Source organism: Bactrocera neohumeralis, chromosome 4 (assembly GCF_024586455.1).
Source record: "Bactrocera neohumeralis isolate Rockhampton chromosome 4, APGP_CSIRO_Bneo_wtdbg2-racon-allhic-juicebox.fasta_v2, whole genome shotgun sequence".
NCBI classification, from domain to species: domain Eukaryota; kingdom Metazoa; phylum Arthropoda; class Insecta; order Diptera; family Tephritidae; genus Bactrocera; species Bactrocera neohumeralis.
The window spans coordinates 8,280,684-8,301,714 of NC_065921.1; the positions used below are offsets into that span (position 1 = coordinate 8,280,684).

Genomic DNA, 21,031 nt, shown 5'->3' on the forward strand with positions numbered 1-21,031 from the left:
CTGAAAAAACTAAAAAAAAAAATTATAAAAAATACTCTCAAATGGTGGTAACACCGTGAAATCAGCAGTGAATGGGAGCAGAGCAGAGTTTAACAGCAGGATTTTTAGGTAAAAGTAAGAGCATTATACAAATATACATATGTAGAAGTATATGCTTGAGCTGCTTTGCCGCGCAGCACATGCCACTTGGGGCTTGCAGCGCGGAGGCAGAACTTTGTGGCAAAAGTTACATGTAGTAGCAAGTAATAAGCAGAAATTTACATGCCGCTGCTGTGTACCTAATATCGGATAATAATCTAACTGCTGCTATAGCGCGCACACATACACATATGTATATTTTTATATGTATGTGTACATCCGTGTCAGTGGCGTGTGAAAATGTGGCGCGCGCCCAGGCGTATGAGCGTTGCTGTACCGTGGCACGCTCTCACAACTCGTGCAAGCAATCTGCAGAGATAAACGCTTGCTTCGGTGAAGCGTTGGAGTGAAAAGATGTCATGGCCAGCAATCAAAGCGAATTAGTAATGAAATTAAGTGAATAAACGTAATTTGCGGATTTTGACATCCGAAGCTTTACTTTAGTTAGCATAAAATGACGACGTAACTACGAAGGAATCGATTAATCGATTGATCGATTCACCACTAGTGATCATTGTTAATAATTTGAAAGTGTAAATCCTTAAATGGTCTCACTTCCAAAGCGCTCTATTCTCTCAATTTCAACATTCTAGTATATCTTGCCATTGATTTACACTAACTGAAAGCCTCTTTAACAATTTCTTGAAAATCAAAAACTCAATTTTTAAGCAACTTAGTGCATCTTTCACATTTCGTGAACATCCCTTTGTTTCTCATTTCGGAAAACTTTTAAGAAGATCGCAAAAATTTCATTTTTTTCAAATCACTTAAGCAACAACAACCAAATTCGCCGCCTGGTGCAAATATTTATTATCAGAACTCCTACCGACAGTGTGAAAATGGTTGAAAACGGATGATAACCACGCCCACTCCCCACATAACGGTACTGTTAAAAACTACTAAAACCGCAATAAATCAATGACTAAATACACCAGACCCGCTTTAATGGAGCCGTTGCCAAAATTTGACGATAGGCGTGGCAGCGCCCACTTTTAGATGAAAACAAATATCTCGAGATCCAGTCGACCGATTTCAACCAAATTTAGTATCCGCCATCCACCTAACATTTGCATGATACCGTGTGAAAATGAAAGAAATCGGACTACAGTCACGCCTATTTCTCAAAAACACAATTTTAAATTTCATCAGGTTTTTTTCACTTTCCAGTATGTAAATCAAGAAGTAATTACTCTAACGAGATAAAATTTTGCTCTAATAATTTTTTTGAACTATGCTACCTTATGACCAAAAATTGTACAAATTCAACCAGAACTGTTCAAGCCCCTAGGTACAGAATGTGTGGACCTCAGTATTTGTAGTTGATCTTAGACCGAAAATATTGGTCATTGTGTGAGATATGCAATGGAAATTCAGATATCCTTATCTGACAATAGCTATTTTACGTATCAAAATTGGGTTGAATTGGGCTAATACTTCCCTGAGCGCCCATATACCTAATATAAAGATTTTCGAACTTCCAGGTTATGCTCGATATATCGGCCAATATGTGAGTTATCTTCATAAAATTGAGAGAGCGTATTTTTTTTGTAACGGTGCATGTTTGTGCTTAGGGTGAAAAGTCGCCCTAGACTCCATATCCTCCCATACCAAAGGACACTTATTCCGAGTTTAGAACATAAAAAGGTTTGGCTTCTATAATACTTTGATTTTTAATTACATAAATCAGATTTAGGCTACACATTGACCATTTGTATTTAGCATCCTTGCAATCTCGACATTAAGGCAAATTTTCTACAGATAAATAATACCTATATCCCTTCTTATCGCTTTGTTACTGATCGAAAGTAATTTATGTAAGTGCTGAGGCAATACAAAGGATAAAAGGATTTGATTTTTCAAATGAGTGCCCTTTTTGAATTTTCCTTTCGATTATCTAAAATTTTGTTGAATCCTCTACATACATATGTATATCAAACAGCTCATTTAAACCGAAGTAAATAGGTTATGCCATACATGTGCCTGCATGTTGTTGTTCGCCTTATCGGCACACTCCACTTGGCTTGCACACAAATTAAACAGAGAGCAACCAAAACTAAATGAGCATACACTTGTGTATCAACCTACATATGTATGTGTTCTACAACATACATACATGCTCATAAATTTCTGTATGTTTGTTGTTGTGTTGAAAACAAGAGGCACAGGTAGTGAGTGCGAGTTTCCGCAAACCAATTTCCATTTCCTCCAGTGTTGCTCATAAATTCGTTTTTATTTAAATTCTTTTCATCTCTTGCTTGTTCGAGTTATGCAAATAAATTCGGCAAAAACTTGAAATAACAGTAAATTTGTTGAATTCTTTTCACATTGTTTATATGGGCACAAATGTGAGGTTAGAACATGAGATTCGAAAATTTGTGGCTTCGAAATGTGAAGCATGTACTATATTTGAATTGAATTGCTTGTAAATTGTGCCACCGAAGATTATTCTCCTAAATGATATGCTGGTTGGGCTGTGCATTTTTAAGATTGGTGTGCTTTTGGGTATTTTTGAGATTTAGTATAAGTTTTAGGTTAGCTTAAGACGAAAGCTGGAGATATTAGAGAAGTTTGTGTAAATAATATATGTGACCTGGTCTACGAAAAGAGGGCTTTATTTTCGTAATAAATAATCGTATTTCTCGTTATCTCATTAATTGTTCTACTTTTTTTTGACACCTAAGCCCCTTTTGTGGGGGAAGAGATCTCTTGAGACCTTTAGCTTCAAATACTTTGACAACGAACACCTTTTACATAGTTAATCTATAGACCCCTCTGCAATTGTCTGCAGAGACCTAACACAATCTGGAAATATTTGCAAAGTGGTGTAGGTTAGGTTAATCTGGTAGGCCAGTAAGCCACGCATGGACCAGTTTGGTCCTTTGCTATACCAGGTGGAGTTTACTTACTAGGTTCATGAGGAATAGTCATCATTTAAGATGGCTGCGCTTGACGCGAATTTCAACAGACTCTGCGGTTTCACTATTGAAATCTCTCCCTGTGTATCATACTATGGACATACGCTTACACGTAGTCTTGCCAATGCGGGAAAATTGCACAAGAGATGCTCCATTTTTTCCCTGATGCCGTGCACCGTGCATTTTCTATAGTCTTCTCGATCTGTCAGCCCCATCTTGCGAGCGTGTGTCGCACCAGACAGAAATCTTTGACTTTATACCGCTTCTTTTGGCGTTTAGAGTCGCCAAATCAAAGGCTGGCGGCTTTTCCTCTGCACACATACCTTCGAGGATGTTATGGAAGCTTCTTTACGGATGAGTCAAAACTTGGAGGAATGATCGTGGGAGGATCTTGTCACGAACTCTATATCAATTTGAGGGTCAGACTTCTAATGCAGTGTTTTTCAAGCCGAGGTTACTATCATTAAGCTAGCGGTAGATTTACTGCTCCGGAGAATCCTCCTTCAGATAAGTGACTATCCTCTCTGATAGCAGGCAGTTATCAGTGGCATCGGATCAACTTTTGATATGGCTAGTATGGACGCCAGGTTACAGCGGAATAACAAGCAACTTTAATGCTGACGAGGTAGCAAGGAAGTGTACCCCAGCTCCGCTTTCAGTAAAAGGCGAACCGATTAATGCTCCGCTCTCTTTGTGTGTTCTACTATTGAACAGCTAGGTTTCGCGGAAGCTGGATCAGCCCTGAGCTACCGACGGTTCAAGCGGTGTCACACGATACTGTTGATATAAGATGAATTACAAGAGATCCAGGACATCTCAGGACGCCGAATCTCTCTCTAACTTAAGTAAGTTAGTTCTAACTTACGAATGTCCTAACAGCGTCTATGTTGTAAGTTTTAGGATCTTACTAGACGTTAGCTGCAAAAGATGTATGAAAGAAGATGAGGTAAAAACCACTCAACTCCTTCTTGACTGTTCCGCGTTTAAGGTATCAAGGAAAGCATTTAGAAGCTCACCCTTACAGATTTTCTCCGAGCTATTAGGAATATAAATGAAATGGCTGAGCAAATTTTTATGGATCAGAAGACACTTTGCTGACTTTGAAGTATAAGGTCGAACACGGGAGTTTATTTTATGAATTTACAGGACTGCCTATCGTAATAGTTCAAATGCGAACTCTGGATCAGCCAACGAACTTAACCTTTGATTAGGTAGAAAATTCGTCGGTAAAATGAGAATTTGATATCAGAAGAGCATTCTTTCAACACTCATTGAAATAGAACAGACATTGGCAAGGTTCTCTCTCGATGAAGAAAACTCAGGGTAAAGAATAATCTGTAAGGGAGTTCGCGAATTATTCTCTCCTCATTCTCGAGCGAGTTCACACGAGAGCTTTCGACGTTTTAACAATTTTTATGTAGACCAGGAGTCCAAAGATAAAAAGGCCCTGTCGCTCGTGCTTAGGGAAAACGCTTTCTGTTTCTGTTATCTCCACAGTTGCAATTACGCTCGACTTCAGATTAATATTTTCAATCTTAGTGTAAAAGCAATGGGCAATATCACACGAGTATTCTACGATAATGAGTAACAAAAGTGTCCGTGTGAAAACCCAGTCTTAGGACCAATAGATATTACTTTGACTGTCGCAGCAAGCTTCATGAATTTAATTTAATGATTACAGGAAGTACCAAAATTTAAATCTAGAAATTAAAAAAAAAATCATGTATTGGATTTTGGATTAGCGCCATTGCATGCAATGCAGAAACCTTTCAAAATGCCTCAATTGCCATTGAGATATGTTTACGCAACATAAGTAGGCACTCGTGCGATTGAGCACATTCGTGTGCAGTGCAACTGTAAAACTATTGTTTCACATTGAAAAGGTGCATCGCTTTTGCCAGACTTTTCTTATTTTCCATGCCGGCTGAACAAACGGCACAGCGAACAGCCAAAATATGCAAACATAACCCCATAAAAACTGCACAACAAAGCGCAGTTATTCATGTCCGCTTATGGAGTGAGCTACCGTTAAGCGCTGGCAAATCGCAGCGATAAATAAACGATTTCAAATGTCAATAACTCAATAGCGATCCGCATACAAATACAGGGTGCAAAAGCAAATGTAAAACATAAAAATATGTGTCCGTGCTTGTGTGTGTGCGTGTGTGTAGGACCACCCGTGGCGCATTAAAAAGGGGAGGGCACCGGGTTGAATACGCGTAGTCACTGTTCGCACCTCTGCACTGGCGCTGCGCGTGTTTACGCTGTTTACAAAGCAAACAGTTGCCATTTCAATGCAACGCCGAAAAAATAGAGATAAATGAATATTGAAAAAAAAAATGTGTTTTCTGTTTGTTGTTTTTTTTTTTGTATTTTCGCCTTTTTCGCAAACGCAATTCATTTCCATTTACAATTGTAAGCATCAAATGTGCGAGAGCAGATATTTTACAGTTATATTCAGTTTGAGTTTACTCTTTCAGTTATCCGCACATAATACCCGTTCGAGATAGTTCATTTTGAGGCAGCTGCTCGTGGATTTTCACATGAATGCGCCTATTGCTGTGTGTGTCTACAGGGTTGGGCAAACAAAGGGGTCTCATGTGAATGAATTTATACATACATACATACATACATACATATGTATATTTAAAATTAATTTTTTTCTATGCAAAATTAACAAAAAGTTTTTTTAAGCATTTATTATTCTCATTGTGAAAAGTTTTTACGAAGACTGAAGAGCCCGCTTAGCTTTCCAAACCTCAGCCAGCTCAGAAGCCTCTGGCTAGATTTCCGGAGGTAATTTTTCTAAAACAGCGCGTAGAGAGTTCTTTCATGGCAATCTAAAGTTTTACGAAGACTGAAGAACCCGATTAGTTTACCAAACCCCAGATAACTCTGAAGTCCTTGTTAGATCTCTGGAGGAAATTTTTCTAAAACAGAGTTTAAAGAGTTCTTTCATTGCTTTGAAGACATTTCATAATAAGGTCATAGCTAGGTCATTAGCTTTCCAAATCCCAGAAAACTCTGAATTCTTTGAACAGGTCTTTGGGGCGAATTTTTCTAAAACAGCGCTTAGAGAGTTCTTTCATCGCCTTGAAGACGTTTCATAACACCCTGTCGCTGGTTTCTTGCCCAAGATTACCCCTTTGCAAATGAGCGCTCACACTGCTCTGTAATTCACACCAACTTTTCTTACCACGAACATCACCTAAATGAGTCGGAGGATCGGAAACTATAATATGAACATTTGAGTTTTGCAAGGAAAAATCTCATCAAGTTAGGCAACCATAAACCATTTATAAATCCAGTACAGTGCTCCTGGTCTCAAGGGACCAGTGGGAGATGGGGATGATTAGGCACCAAAAATTGTAAGCAAGTCAAGAGAGAGATAGCACACCAGTCATATTTTCGCTTAGGTTATTTGGTTTATACCCTGAACAGTGCATATTATGTTTTCCATGATATTTTAACACTAAAAAGGAAACGTCAGAGACCCTGCAAAAGTACATCTCTATATATAAATGAGCTCGAGCTGAGTTGACTTAGCCAGCTCCGTCTGGATTTTCCAAGTGTAGCCAGGTCCTTCTCCGCCTGGTCTTTCCAACAGAGTGAAGGCCTAGCTGATTCTCAGCTTCCTCCGGCGGGTACTGCGTCCAATATACTCACAGCTGGAATATTTTCTCGCATTCGGACAACATGACCTAGCCAGTGTAGCTGCTGTCTATTAAAATGAACTATATCAATGTTGTCATATACCTCATACAGCTCATCGGATGGAAGATGGAGTCATGTGTAGAAGTTCACGCAAGTGAGGAAAGTTCTATGTGCGTCAATTACTTGGGAGTGGCCCGAAATGATTATTTTACATATGGCTTAAGCAGCTCATGACTTTCGGCCTTGGACCAAGTATCCTCTGGGTAGCCAAAAAACATCCGTTTAAAGGCGGTATAAAGTGAAAAGACGAAACATCCTTTCCAAGATTGTGCGCACGGCTTGGAACCCGCCAAAACCGAATAAAAAGTAGAGCTCGTCAGGATCACATCCGTAGAAATACTTTCAGGTATATATGGCCTGTTAGTTATATGGAGTCAAGGGCTGATTTTCACCCGATTTTATCCATTTGTGGTAAAAAGATTCACTATTTACGTTAGCCCATTTTTCACACAAGGCTATATTATCATCGGATTTCATCCATTTTCATATTGTCGGTATGTGTTTTAAAAGATTTTCCTTTTTTAAATAGGAACCTAACCTTTATTTTCTATTTTCAAACAAATCGTAGTTGATTCCACTACAAATATTTATTGATTACAAATGAAAATTCTATGAATTTGACTTAAAGACTAGTTAATTAATTAGTTAATTTTCTAAATAATAAATAGCTTTTCTTCTTAATTTGGAGCACGTCCTCCATGCGTCAATTGCATATTGACCGATTCCGCATACGTCGCGACAACATCTTTCTTACAGCTGATTTGGCCACTTCAGCTAATTTCCGTCCTTCGAGTGCGGCTGGTAGCGTTGATCGACGCATACGAAACGGTAGGCTGAAGGTGACAAAATCAGAGTCGTCGATGTCGGTGCCTGGGTCGGTGTTGTCGCCACTGCCACTGTAAGCAGAATCCGATTCGGAGTCCGACGCACTGTCATTGTCTCTATCATGAGCCGCTGCAGCAGCGGACAATGCGGCAAGTCTCTGCAATGCGGTAGGTTCTCCCGGATTTGGTGGAGTGATTTCTTCATACGGTAGAGGTGGTAATATGGCAGCATGAGCTTTGTTAATGGCGTTTGTTGTGACTTGATTCATTGCTAATGAGTTGTTATGAGAAACTAGTTTAAGCACGAAATTTTTTTAACCACTGAAGTGTTCGTTGCTGATTCTTCTTTGAGTTGCTCACTTGTGGGCATTCGTTTTTCGAATGTGCCGCTTTGCTGAAATTGCTTTAATTTATAATTTAAAAAGTAGGCAGCGCTATACACTTCGTCCAGCTGTTTTCTGACAATGGAAAGATCTGGCATAAAGCAGGTACCTGATATTCTAGGAATTCTATTTATAGTAGACTGTATTTAAAAGTGATTGAAGACCATCCATTGTGTTATTGTTACCTTTTTTGGACGATGATTTTGTTTTATAACATTTGGTTTGGTTATTGTTGTGATCTCAAGATTACCGTTGAAGGCGTGGTGCTTGAAATACGAAGGTTTTTTGTGTCACAGTGTTAGAAGGGCTCAAAATCAATGAAAGCTTTGATGCTGATCAAAAATCATCTTTGGCAATGAAGCAAATTTGTACCATGATGGGTTTGTTAATGACCAAAATCGCTGTTCTAAGAATCCATATGCATCCACAGCTTCCCACAGTTTGGTGTGAATTCTGGCTGGAAGCATACTTGTACCTTGTGGTTTTGGAAAATGAGACTGGTGTCTTGGCCGATATTGTATGATATTGTTATGACCAATATGTGGTTTCAACAAAACGGTGTTACATGCCGTACAACTCTTGAAACGCTGCAGTTACTGCATGAGACATTTCCAGGTCGTCCACTCTCTCAACTGATTGTTGGAGCTTTAGTCACTCAACTGATCTTCCTGAACATTTATGTATACACATACACAAGTATATATAACCCTATATCTAGCTCGAATATTTGTAAGTGAACAAAACTACTATACTCTGTGGCAACATATTGCTCAGCTGAGGAGCACAGTTAAGAAAGAGCAGTGAGAATAGATCCCTACTAATCGGCACAGCCATTCATCATTAGTGATCATATGCGGGGAGGATCACAAATCTCACAAAGAGAACGCTTTAAAGAGCTCTCATTTATCCTGCATTCGGATTTACTACACCATTTATTGCCTTAAATTTTTTCAAGCGTCGACTGCGCTTTTGGTTAAAGCATTTTTCTCTTATACAAGCTTCGATTTTGCCATTGCGTATGTGAATGCATGAGAGGATGAAACACCGAGCATAGTTTTCAATCCACATATCATTGCATTTTTCAGCTGCTGCGGAAACTCAAAATTGATTCTGCACCAACAACAACAAACAGAAAAACTTTTCAAGCGAAAAATGCTTACAAATACAAACAATTTTCCAAACTAATCCGACACAACTCAATCAAAAGAGAGCGAAAAAAACCCCAAAACAAAAACAAGAGCAAAACAAAGCTGCATGCAAACTTGCCACACATGGGGGCGATCAGCATAAATTTATAGCGTAATAATGTGTGTATATACATATGTACATATAAAGAGGAGCTTGAAAAAGTTTTCAAAGTGATATTTGCAGATTCTACTTATGTGCACAGCCTATATTTATGCCTGACACACCTACATATACATATGTGCATACACTTATACATTAAAAAAATGTACTTGTGTGTGTGTGCAAATATTTGTTTGAGCATATGTAAGTTTGCGTTGGGTCAACCACAATCGACAGCCCCGGACAGCCATTCAACAATGTTAACTGTTCACAATGTGTCGGCAGGCTGTTGGCGTCAACAACAGCAACAACAACAACAACAAAAGCAACAACAACTACAGCAACAAAAACAAAAACAACGAAAGCAATAACAACAACAAAAACAATAACAACAGCAAAAGCAATAACATAAACAACAACAACGGTAAAAGGATCAACAAAAATACGAAATCAAATTAACTGTTCGACAAGCGGCGCTCGCCAGTCGGACGAAACAAAGCTCACCCAAAATATTTCCAGCTGAACACACACACACATGTATATATATGTATATACATATATACACACATGCATCAATTCAAACACACAGCATCACTGCCAGCCATTTTGAAATGCTTGCGAGTCTGAAAAAGTATTTTTGACTGGCTGTGTGGATATATTCATGTATTTGCATGCGATGAGCTCCTATTTAATTCGCTCGGCTCGTTTTCGAAATGTATCACGTTTCAAGTGAATAATTTTATTTCTGTGTATATTTGCAGTGTTTTTTGGCATTTTGTCATTTTCATTCACATTCTCAATCTCATTCACTCTCGCCCGCCCGTCCGCTGCGCGTGCCAGTGCACTGCAACAATATGCTAACAATAAATACGACAGAACAGAAATGTTTGATATTTGTTTAATTCTGACCGCGTTTTTCGCCACCCTCGGCTCCCCTCCGCCTACTTTGCATGTGACACTCTTTTGGGTTGATTTCGGCAGTCGCCCTCTGGATTTAATTGCGTCACTTTATGGTCGAAACGTGACATAATCATAAACTGGTTGAGTTCGCAAATTGCTTGGGGTCTAAATAGTAGTCACATATACACAAACATACATATACCTACTACTAAATGTATACGGAGGACGCAGCAGACATAATGAGTGCATGACATACTTGTTTATGTATGGTGAAGTGATGGTGCCATTTTGTGCTATTCTTATCGTGAAATTATCACTTTGGTATTTTGTCGCTCAAACATAAATTATTTTCAGGAAAATTAGTGACCAAAACAGCATATGTTTGCAAATGGTTTGTATTCAAAATTCTCTAATTTTGTCAGCTACTTCAGACTACTTTATGAATCATATTTGCATCTAGGTCAACTTAAGGTTAGGTCATATGGTAGTAATTTTCACACTCTGACAGCACTTAAAATGATACATAAGGACCTTTTGTTAAGATATTACTAAAAAACAAGAAACTTTATATTGGGTAGTCGAAAAAGTCTTTTCGTAAATCTAATTAAACTTCAACTCCTTTTTTATATTTATAATGAACAAAAAAAGTAACATTTTGGTCGACCACTTTTTGCCATTTTTCTGCTAGAGACATTATACTATCAGTGTAAATCTTTCACATCGAAATTTACAGAAATCTCAAAATACATATAGCGAATTTCTACATTATTTTCACTCATTTTTGAACAGCTGTAACTTTTTTTTAACTTCCTCGAATTAATTTTTTTGGTTGAATGAAGCTTAAAATCTCACCTTTCCAACACTATATGGTGTGCCATACCATGTGATTGGTAACACTGGAGATATACGACTGCAACGACATCTATTGACAAAATACGAAAAAACTTTTTCGGCTACCTAATAGGAATGATAATAAATGATATAAAACTGTATTAAAAAGGAAAGGCATCTCGACTGAATTAATTCAAAATGTAAAAGACAACCTATACTATATCTATATATTATATTTATTTTATATTGCTGCTTGCATTCTGGTATAATAAATATTATTGTCGATTTTTCACTTCAAATTTGCACTTTTCGGAAAGTTTAAGGGGTCAGTAGGGTAAGCTTTTTATTATTATTTTTTTTGCATTTTCTGTTCCTTTATACCCTTAGAATTAAGGTAGAAACCCACTTTACCATTGGAAGGATTCGAAAAAGGCCCAAAAATAATAATACCGCTCGACGTTCGGAGCGCTCGGAGTGCACACCTCAAACTTTAAAGGCGTTTTTCTCAAAACACACTTTTTTAAACTTGTGAACATGATTCCGGTCGAACTACTCAACCGATTTGCTTAATTTTTTTTTAAATGTTCACAAAACGCCTGGCTATCGTCTCTACTAGATTCATAATTTTTTATAATTTATTGACAATGTTACATCACATATTCAGAAAGTTCGCTTTTCAAACTTTAAAAATTCCCGCAACAAAATTGTTATTCTCAGAAACTTTTTTATTTTTATTGGAAAAATTCCAAATTTCAAATCACTATGTTTAATCGTCTAATTGAGATAATCAAACTTCGTCGCAGAATTTTTTAAAGTTTGAAAAATAAACTTTCTGAATATGTGATGGTTATTTTTGAGAAACGAAAATTAATTGGTGAAATTTTAGTATGAATAAAAAAACGAAAACTCCTATGTTAAATGAATGGGAACCTAAAAAAAAATAGCGACCTCTAAGAGTTATGCTACAGCGCCTGGCTTGAGCGAGGATTTTTGTTTTGCCAATCACTAACATTTGAGTTGAAAGAAAATTCAAAAATTTTTTTGAAGCACCCTAGTATGTATACTGGCATTTTCATATAATTAAATATATATTTCGAAAATTTGAAATATATCAACAAATATGTAGTTTCGGATATGTGAAGGTATCGAATGAAAGAAGGAAAGTTTTGATAAAAATTCGATTCTTGATGCTACTCCGGATACTTGGGCACAAAGGAATCGCCGAAAACCTGCAAGAAAGTGCACCCTTACCTTAAATTAGATCAAAATGGGAACTAACAGGTGTTCCTCTGTCTTTGTACGTTCGGGCACTGGATCTTTGGGAATTGCGCGAGATCGCGAGCGAGCGTTGGTCAGCAGCCAGCACTTGTGGGGTTGCAAAACCTTCTGAATCAGAGTGAAACGTAGTGGAACGTGGTTTATTGAACTAATAGCTTTTAGTTAGGTACTCCGAAATGATATGTAGGGGTCAATCGGAGCAAGCGAAGAGGCTAAGTATTTTGAAGCATGCAATTTACCAAAGTTGCAGGGAGAAAGATGAGGTTAAAAAACTATACACTTTCTCTTCCACTGTCCAGCTTTCACCAGACTAAGGTTTTAGCATCGCGGTTGCTATACTTTCTACGAACCCAATTGACTGGAATTGATATTATAATAGTCGCCTCAATGAATACGAAAAGACTTTTTCGACTACCCAATATTTTAAAAGAAAGAAATAATATTTTCATATATCTTTTTATTTGTCGAGAATATGCTGCAGCTTACTTACTGGATTCTTGGCTAATGTTATTCATAAAATTTTGTGAAATATATTAGGTTGTCAAAAAAGTCTTGCGGTATTTTCGCTAGTTGGCGCTGAAAACGCGTAGTTCTAGTTTTATTCGTCGCATCGAGTCATGCTATACCTTTTTGGAAAGCTCATTTCACGCGCTAACACGTGTTTGATTGATTGTCGTTTCTTTTAAGTCGTTCGTGAGTTATAGCGTCGCAAGCATGGAGCAAAATAAAGAGAAAATACGGCATATTTTAGAGTACTACTATGATAAAGGCAAAAATGCATTTCAAGCCGCCAATAAAATTTGTGCAGTTTATGGACCCGATACAATTTCCATTTCCACCGCACAACGATGGTTTCAACGTTTTCGTTCTGGTGTAGAGGTGGTCGAAGATGCACCACGTTCCGGAAAGCCTGTCGTCGAAAATTGCGATAAAATCGCTGAATTGGTCGAAAGAGACCGGCATAGTAGCAGCCGTAGCATCGGTCAAGAGCTGGGCATGAGTCATCAAAAATTCATTTAAATTTCAATAAAGTAAATAAATTCAATAAAAATACCGCAAAACTTTTTTGACGACCTATTATTTTTCCCACTGCATGTAGCCAATGTTCAAATTAAACCGCTACAGTATGCTTTTATGCAAATATAATATCTAATATGCATACTAAATAATTTACCGTTTTACTTCCATCACAGATGCATACTTAGCCATGAATGCAAATAGCTAAGCATTAAATTTACAGTGCATATTAGCATAAGTGTCGCTCTGGCAACAATTTGTCAATGATGCGGCATACAAAAGACACACTTCAACACTTAAACACACTTCGTGGCGATCCACAAGTTGCCCTGTCTAAATTAAATTAAGTGTCAGACAGTCAATTCTGCGCTGTTCATTAAAGTGTCAGCAGCAATTAAATGCATATTAAGACGGCATGTCGACTTCCAAACTCGATTGAGTGTCGACACAATTCAAGATGCAACAGCAGCAAAGTTCTGAACTCTCAAAAGGCAAATTACTGTATAAATGTGAATGTAGTATGTATATATGTATATGAGCTTCTATGTGCGTGTGTGTTTAAGTATATGGTATTTAGTAAATGTGTGTGCAGAAAAAATTAATATATTTAGCTTTATTATATATGTATATAAGTATATAATGTCGAGTGAGTAAATAATACAACTCAAGCGGTCATAATTGTGGTAAACCATAATGACCTCCTTAGCCGCAACACATACACATACATCCACATATGCTCTAACTGCTGCTTATTATTTCTGCGCTGCGCTTGTCTAATTCACTCAGCGTAGTGGCGTAAATAGTTTTAATTACATTTTCCGAGCTTTGGAAAAGAATGCGTTGCAATCATGCCATGCAAATTCAACTTTGAACTTTCCAAGTATGAATTCGTATGTCCGCGCTTGTGTGTGTGCCTGTGAGTGACTACTGTAAGTGGGTTAGCAGTCTAAAGATGCAGAAAATACTCATGATTGAATGTAGTTAAGTAAATATTGCTTTTATAATTGACATCCTCATTATTTGGTCATGATGCAATAATTTTTTATGGCACTTGAGCAAATTTGTTGAGTGATTCTTCAAGTGTGTGCGCATGTGCTTGTGCTGCGTAATTGCGTGAGAAGCTACTGTATAGAGAATACTCATAAGTTAGAGTTTTTTTAAATGATTAAATAAAATCATTAACCTCAAAAGTTTACCTAAAATAGGCATACAAGTATACATACATATGTATATACATTTCTAGTATTTTGTGCTTCTAGCATGTAATATAGTATAAACTTTGCACAAACTTGCTGCTCAACTGATGGAAAATCAATATTCTTAGACCAAACTGTTTGAGTAAAATACTCGAAAAACTAAAAATTACGTCGAGATATAAGGTATCAAGGCATTAATATATACATTGTCGTAGAAATTATTTATTCGTTTTGCACTAAAGCCAGATTTTTTCTCTGATACTGTTTTCGAGTTATCATCAAATAATGACTTTTGCTTATGGAAAAAGTTTTGTTTCGCAAAAATCGATATTCGATCAAAGAAATAATAAATCAATATAAAAGTGTTCTACTCTTCGGAAAAATTATATAAAATTTCGCTTAAATAAAAATTTTCTTTTAAAAAATTATAGTATACGAGAAGTTTTCAAAACTTTTTTTGTTTTTTTTTTTTAAATTTAAATTTTTTGAAATAGTATTAAAATATAATACAGAACATTTTTTCTTACACCCTGAAGAAGGTATATGAAGTTTGTACGAAGTTTCTACCACCTAGAAGGAAATATCGCAGACCCCATAAAATATAAGAGGTCTGTTAAGAAGTCCCCGGCCTAACACATAGATGTTAGCCCTAACTTTCAAAAGATACTTGCATAAATTTGACAGATGTCAGATCATCAGCTTGTGAATTATATCATTTTGAGAGAAGCAACTTTTATTATTATGAAAATTTTGATAAAAAGGAATTTTTCTTGTTGATAAAATATTGTTTTTTGATAGTGAAAAGCAAACAATTGACTTCATGACGAGATTCCAGACCCTGCCTCAGGTAAATCAACCATCAAGGATGTAGCGAAGACGGTTTACGCCCAAAAGTGGTTGTTACCGACGAAAACTTGTATGGCTTTGAGAAAGCTCTGTGGTAAGTAGATGCCGCGCGAGCTCACTTTTGATTTAAAAGAACGACGAGTTGATGATTCGGAGCAAAAGATGTTCAAGTGTGTTTAACTAGAATTTTTGCTTCGATATGTGACAATAGTTGAACCATAATTGCATCATTTCACTCTGAAGTCCAATCGACAGTGAGCCATGTGGACTGCATACGATGAACCTGATCTCCAGCGACTATTTGCTGTTCTCGGATCTCAAAAGAATGCTTGCTGGGAAGAAATTTTCGTAGATAGATGAGATGATTGCTAAAGATGGGGTCAATTTTGTATCATCCTTGAAGTGTTGTTGAATAAAAAAAAAAACGAATTTTGCTAAAAAAATTGCATTAATCTCTTTGCAGCACAAAGTAAACCACAATCATACAAAGCACCTAAACGAAATGAATTTACAAACCACCTTCGTCATTCCCGAATAATTATGCAAAGCCTCGTTATCTACGATACACAAGCTTACAAATTTCAAAGCAATTTTATTCTACATAATTTACAATGTACTATATATATATATATATATATATAAGCATATACATATGTATATACACATAAGTAATTGTTATTTGACGGAAGCAATAAAAGTACTTTGTCTCTCACTGCCTGTGTCTCTGTTGGCATGTAAATCTGACATGGACACATATATTGGAATATATTCGAAAGCATTTATCATCATTAAAGGACATTTAATTAATTCAAACAAATGTGACAAAGCAATTTTTCTACTTGCGCAGTCATTTATCAAATTGATAATAAAATTTCCCATACACACAGAGAGGCATATAAATAAAGTAGTGTTATATATGGATATATATTATATGTAAGTATGTATGCATAGTATATGCATATATGTACTTCGATATATATGCATGGGAGAGTACAAAATTTATGCAACGTAAAAGTAAACCGCTTGTTATCACCCTTTTCCCCTACATTTTGCAACACGAAGTAATTTGCCTCTCTGCGTTCTAATCAGATTTAGCGCTAAGTATGACTAAGCTTATTTTATAAAATATACTGTGGCATGTGTGTATGGGCTTGCGGATTACTATCCATTTAAGTAGTTAATGTCAATGACACAGTCAATTAAATCACTCATGACATGCCAATAATTTTCACCGACTAACGTAAGGTATGTGCGTCGGCAATTATAGTCCTTCGCTGGATAAGTAGAGTCATTGAGGTTATGACGGCTGCAGCGGTAGTTAGTTTTAAGCCGCCATAATACTTGTAAATACAATTTTTTAGAACTTTGATTGTAACAATTTTTCCTAATCACAGAAGATTTAACAAACTGTGAAGAAAATTCGATTGTAGTAGAACTTCTTTTTCGGCGCTCAAAATGTGTAAGAATTTTATTGAAAAAAAAAACCAAGCTGTAGATATGACTGATGCTAAATATCTAAATAGCTTATATTACATACATATCGTCACCTAAAATGCTGTCAGATAAAATAACCAATACATAACCATTTTATAACCAAAACTCATATTTTGTTTCAATATGGTTACCAATATACAAGGTCTGTCGCAAAAGAAACAGAACTTTTTAAATAAGTATAACTGTTTCTGGTGGCGTCACCTATTGGTGGGTATATGAAATAAAAAGTTTGATCTCTTGTTGACATTTCGTAGGACAATTAGATAACTACAATCGATGTTATCGATCTAAAAGTGACAGCAGCGTAAAATGCAAAGAGAAAATATTAAATTTTGTTTTAAACTTGGGAAAACGTTTATTGAAACATTTCAAATTATGAAAAAAGTTTATGGCGATCAGTGCCTATCCCGTAGTAATGTGCATGAGTGGATTAAGCGATTCCAAGAAGGTCGTGAGGACCTCTGTGACGATCAGAAGTCGGTCGTCTTCAGAAGTCAAAAATAAAGACAATGCTGATTTGTTTTTACGATTCCGAGGATATTGTGCACCGAGAGTTCCTCCCACCTGGCCAAACGATTAATGTTGTGTTTTACCTTGGTGTTATGAAGCGTCTTTTGTCACGCATTCGTCGTGCTCGACCACAATACCGTGAGGCAGGGTCCGGGCGCCTGTTGCACGATAATGGTCATCGGTCGACGCTTGTCACTGATTTTTTGACAAAAAACTCCATATTAACCATTAATCACTCACCCTACTCACCTGATATGGCACCCTGTGATTTTAACCTATTTGGAAAACTTCATTTGTCCATGAAAGGACACGGGTTTCAGGACATTTCAGCTATCCAAAAGGCGACGACCGACATTCTCAAGAGCATTCCGAAAAATTACCTTAAACACTCATTTGAAAAGCTAATTGACCGGACTAAACGCTGTTTCGAAGCACAAGGAAACTACTTTGAATAAAAAAATATAACTTTTGAAAAATATTAATTTTTGTTTTTTTTTTGTTTTTTAACAGTCCTGTTTCTTTTGCGACAGACCTTGTATAACCATTGTAGAACCAAAACTCAATTTTTTTTTAATATAAGTGTATAATAACCAATACATAACCATTGTATAGCCAAAACTCAAATTTTTTTCAATATGGTAACCAATATATAACCATTTTATAACTAAAACTCAAATTTTTTTTTTTTCAATATCAGAGTATGATAACCCATATATAACCATTTTATAACTAGAACTTAAATTTTGTTTCAATATGATGACCAATATATAACCATTGATCACCAAAATTTTATTTTGTTCCAATATAAGTGTATGATAACCAATACATAACCATTTTATAACCAAAACACATATTTTGTTTCAATTTGAGTGGTTTCTTTTTTATCGTTTTTCCTTCGCCTGTAAACTTATGAAAAGTGATGTTAGATTTTGCCTTTTAGGTGACGATATACTACTTATACACAAATGTCTCCTATAGCATATACATACATACATACATACATATGAATGTCATATATTACTTGTCCAGGCTTGTAATATGACCATCCAATTAGAATATACAATCCAAATTACTAGTCCAAACAAAAACCGTATAAATTCAAATATTTATTTTATTAAGGCATTATTTGAATTAAGTAATTTGATACAATAACAAAATAAATATTGCATTTATTAGCATACAATTTGCGATAGCCAAGGCAGGAAGTAAAAATAAATGTCAATTTCACGTGGAAGTGAAAAAAATCGACTAAAATATACACAACGAATTTATTCAAAAATTGCTAAGTGAAGCGCAGTTTAAAAGCAAATTGGTGGCAACAAAAATGTAGCAAAATTTATTAGAAAAAAAAATTATTATAAAAAAATGATATTAGAAAAAATAACAAATTGAAAGCTTAAAATAGTAAATAAGCTATAAATTATTATTATTATATTTTTGTTATTTTATTACACTAATACGCAATTATGTAAATGAGCCACAACCTTTTGTATTTCGATTATGCAAAAACTAAACTGGACCGCCAATATGCCCATTTATATTGACATTTATGATTATCTAATTTCCACCCGACGAATAATAATGGTTATAAAAAAATTTCAATTGACCCATTTCTTGCAGCGGCAGAGCGATAAATATATAAATTTGGTATGCTAAATGAGGATAAAGAAAGGCCTGCGGCGGCACACGTGCACATTTATGAGACTTAGCTGATGATGATAGACACTCGATGGGACGTGATGTCGGCCACAAATGGTCTGAAATGATAGTTGATAACGAAGGAATTGTTGCTTTCGAAAGATAAATCGTAAAGGTTGATAAGAAAAGACATATTTTTAAAGCCTTAAAAAATCACTTACACTTCAAAAACAGTCGCAAAAGTGCCGGAAAGCTTTAAAGAAATTCACTTCACTTGCTTCAATGTTATTTGATTCCTCGAATATAATTTTTTTTTTTTGGTTTTTTGTACATAATAGTTGGATTTTTTCTATCACCCAGTAGTCTTCCCTCAATAACATAGGAATTTTTTCTATCTCACAGAGATCGTTAAGAGAGCTTCTGATGAGAGTGTAACTTAATTCGACTCAAATGATATTTCTATCGGCTATAATTTCTCGTTTTTTTTTTTAATTATAATATATGATACTCATAGTTTAATGAAATAATATAAATAGCTTTCGAAAAATTTTTTTGGAATGTATTTAAGAGAGTCATGTAATTCTTTTAACTTTTTAAATAAAAAAAAATTGTAATACGAAAATTCTTATTGTTTGGGTATCCAACTAAAGTGTTTGAGAAACACTTTATAAGTTTTAATTTTTAGACGTTGCCACCTTTTGGAAATGTATAAATGAAAAAAATTGTACAATACAAAAATTCCTACTGATTGGGTATCAAGGTAAAGAGTTTGAGAAATATTAAGTTTTTGGCGTTGCCACCCTTTTCAAATTTAAATAATTTAAAAAATATAAAAACCTTTTACAATACGAATATTCCTACTATTTGGGTTTCAAACTAAAGAGAAATACTTATTTTTTATTTTTTTTTTTTGGCGTTGCCACTCTTTTGAAATTTAAAACACAAAAAAATGTGCAATACATAAATTCCTACTGTTTGTGTATCAATTAATGAGGTACATAATTATTAAATTTTTTTGGCGTTGCCACCATTTTGAAATTTACATATATAAAAAAGAATTCTACAATACGAAAGTTCCTACTGTTGGTGTATCCAATTAAAGTGAAATACTTAATTTTTTTTTAGCGTTGCCAACTATGGAAATTTTTTAGATGGGAATTTTTAAAAAACTTTTATTATTTTTTTTTTAATTTTTAACTAGAGAATTTTGGAAGAGAATTACAAAAAACAAATTTGATGTTGCCACATTAATTTTTTGATTTTACTTATTAATTGGGGAACATTTAAATGTCAACAATTTGTTTAGTTTTAATTGTTTGTTAATTTCTGTCGAAAACATATTTGGAAAGACTTGCCACCAGACAAGAAATTGCAAAAATAAACTAATTGAAAACTGCAATGTTGCTATTCATTGAAAAGCATTTGAGAAATCTTTAATATTTTTATGAATTTTTATTTCACATCCAATCTCTTTCAGTTCCAAGTTTTTGATGTTCTTTAGAAGTGTAGCGTTATAAATAATGATGGAAGTAGGAAGCTTCTATCCTTAAAAGTGTTCTATCAAAATTCTCCCGAATCTAACTAGTGACGTAAGTATGTATGACCATTTGATTGCTGGACTTTGTATCAGATTTCTATACCGTCGTCTGAGCATCGATACTCAAATATTTTACAAGAATTTTTTGTACGGCAAAATATATTGTGTTCGTCTCAAATCATAGGTCGTAGAAACCCTAAATGCTTTAACGCTGTTTTAAGCAAAAATTGTTTGATTTAGGGTTGAATACTGATTACAAATCCCACGACACTTGCGCTTTCACATTTGTAAGAATTCTCCATATACATACATACATATATAATTGTGTACTGAACTATAATCTCATTATGGCAACTTTCCCACTGCCCACATTTTAATTTACTAGTTTGGCGTTGCACTCAGCTCCCTGCAGTTGTCATTTGAGACCAAGTGATATCGCAAACAATTCTATTAACCCTTTCATGCATGCAAACTACATACATACATTTAGAAGTATATAAAAATACATTTATATATGTATACA

General features: G+C 35.4%; 1 protein-coding gene across 2 annotated transcripts in view; it reads right to left on the bottom strand.

The window, feature by feature from the left end:
* Positions 1 to 21,031, bottom strand: part of LOC126756870 (protocadherin-like wing polarity protein stan) — a 133,607-nt gene that overhangs the window by 82,217 nt on the left and 30,359 nt on the right. The window lies entirely within an intron of this gene.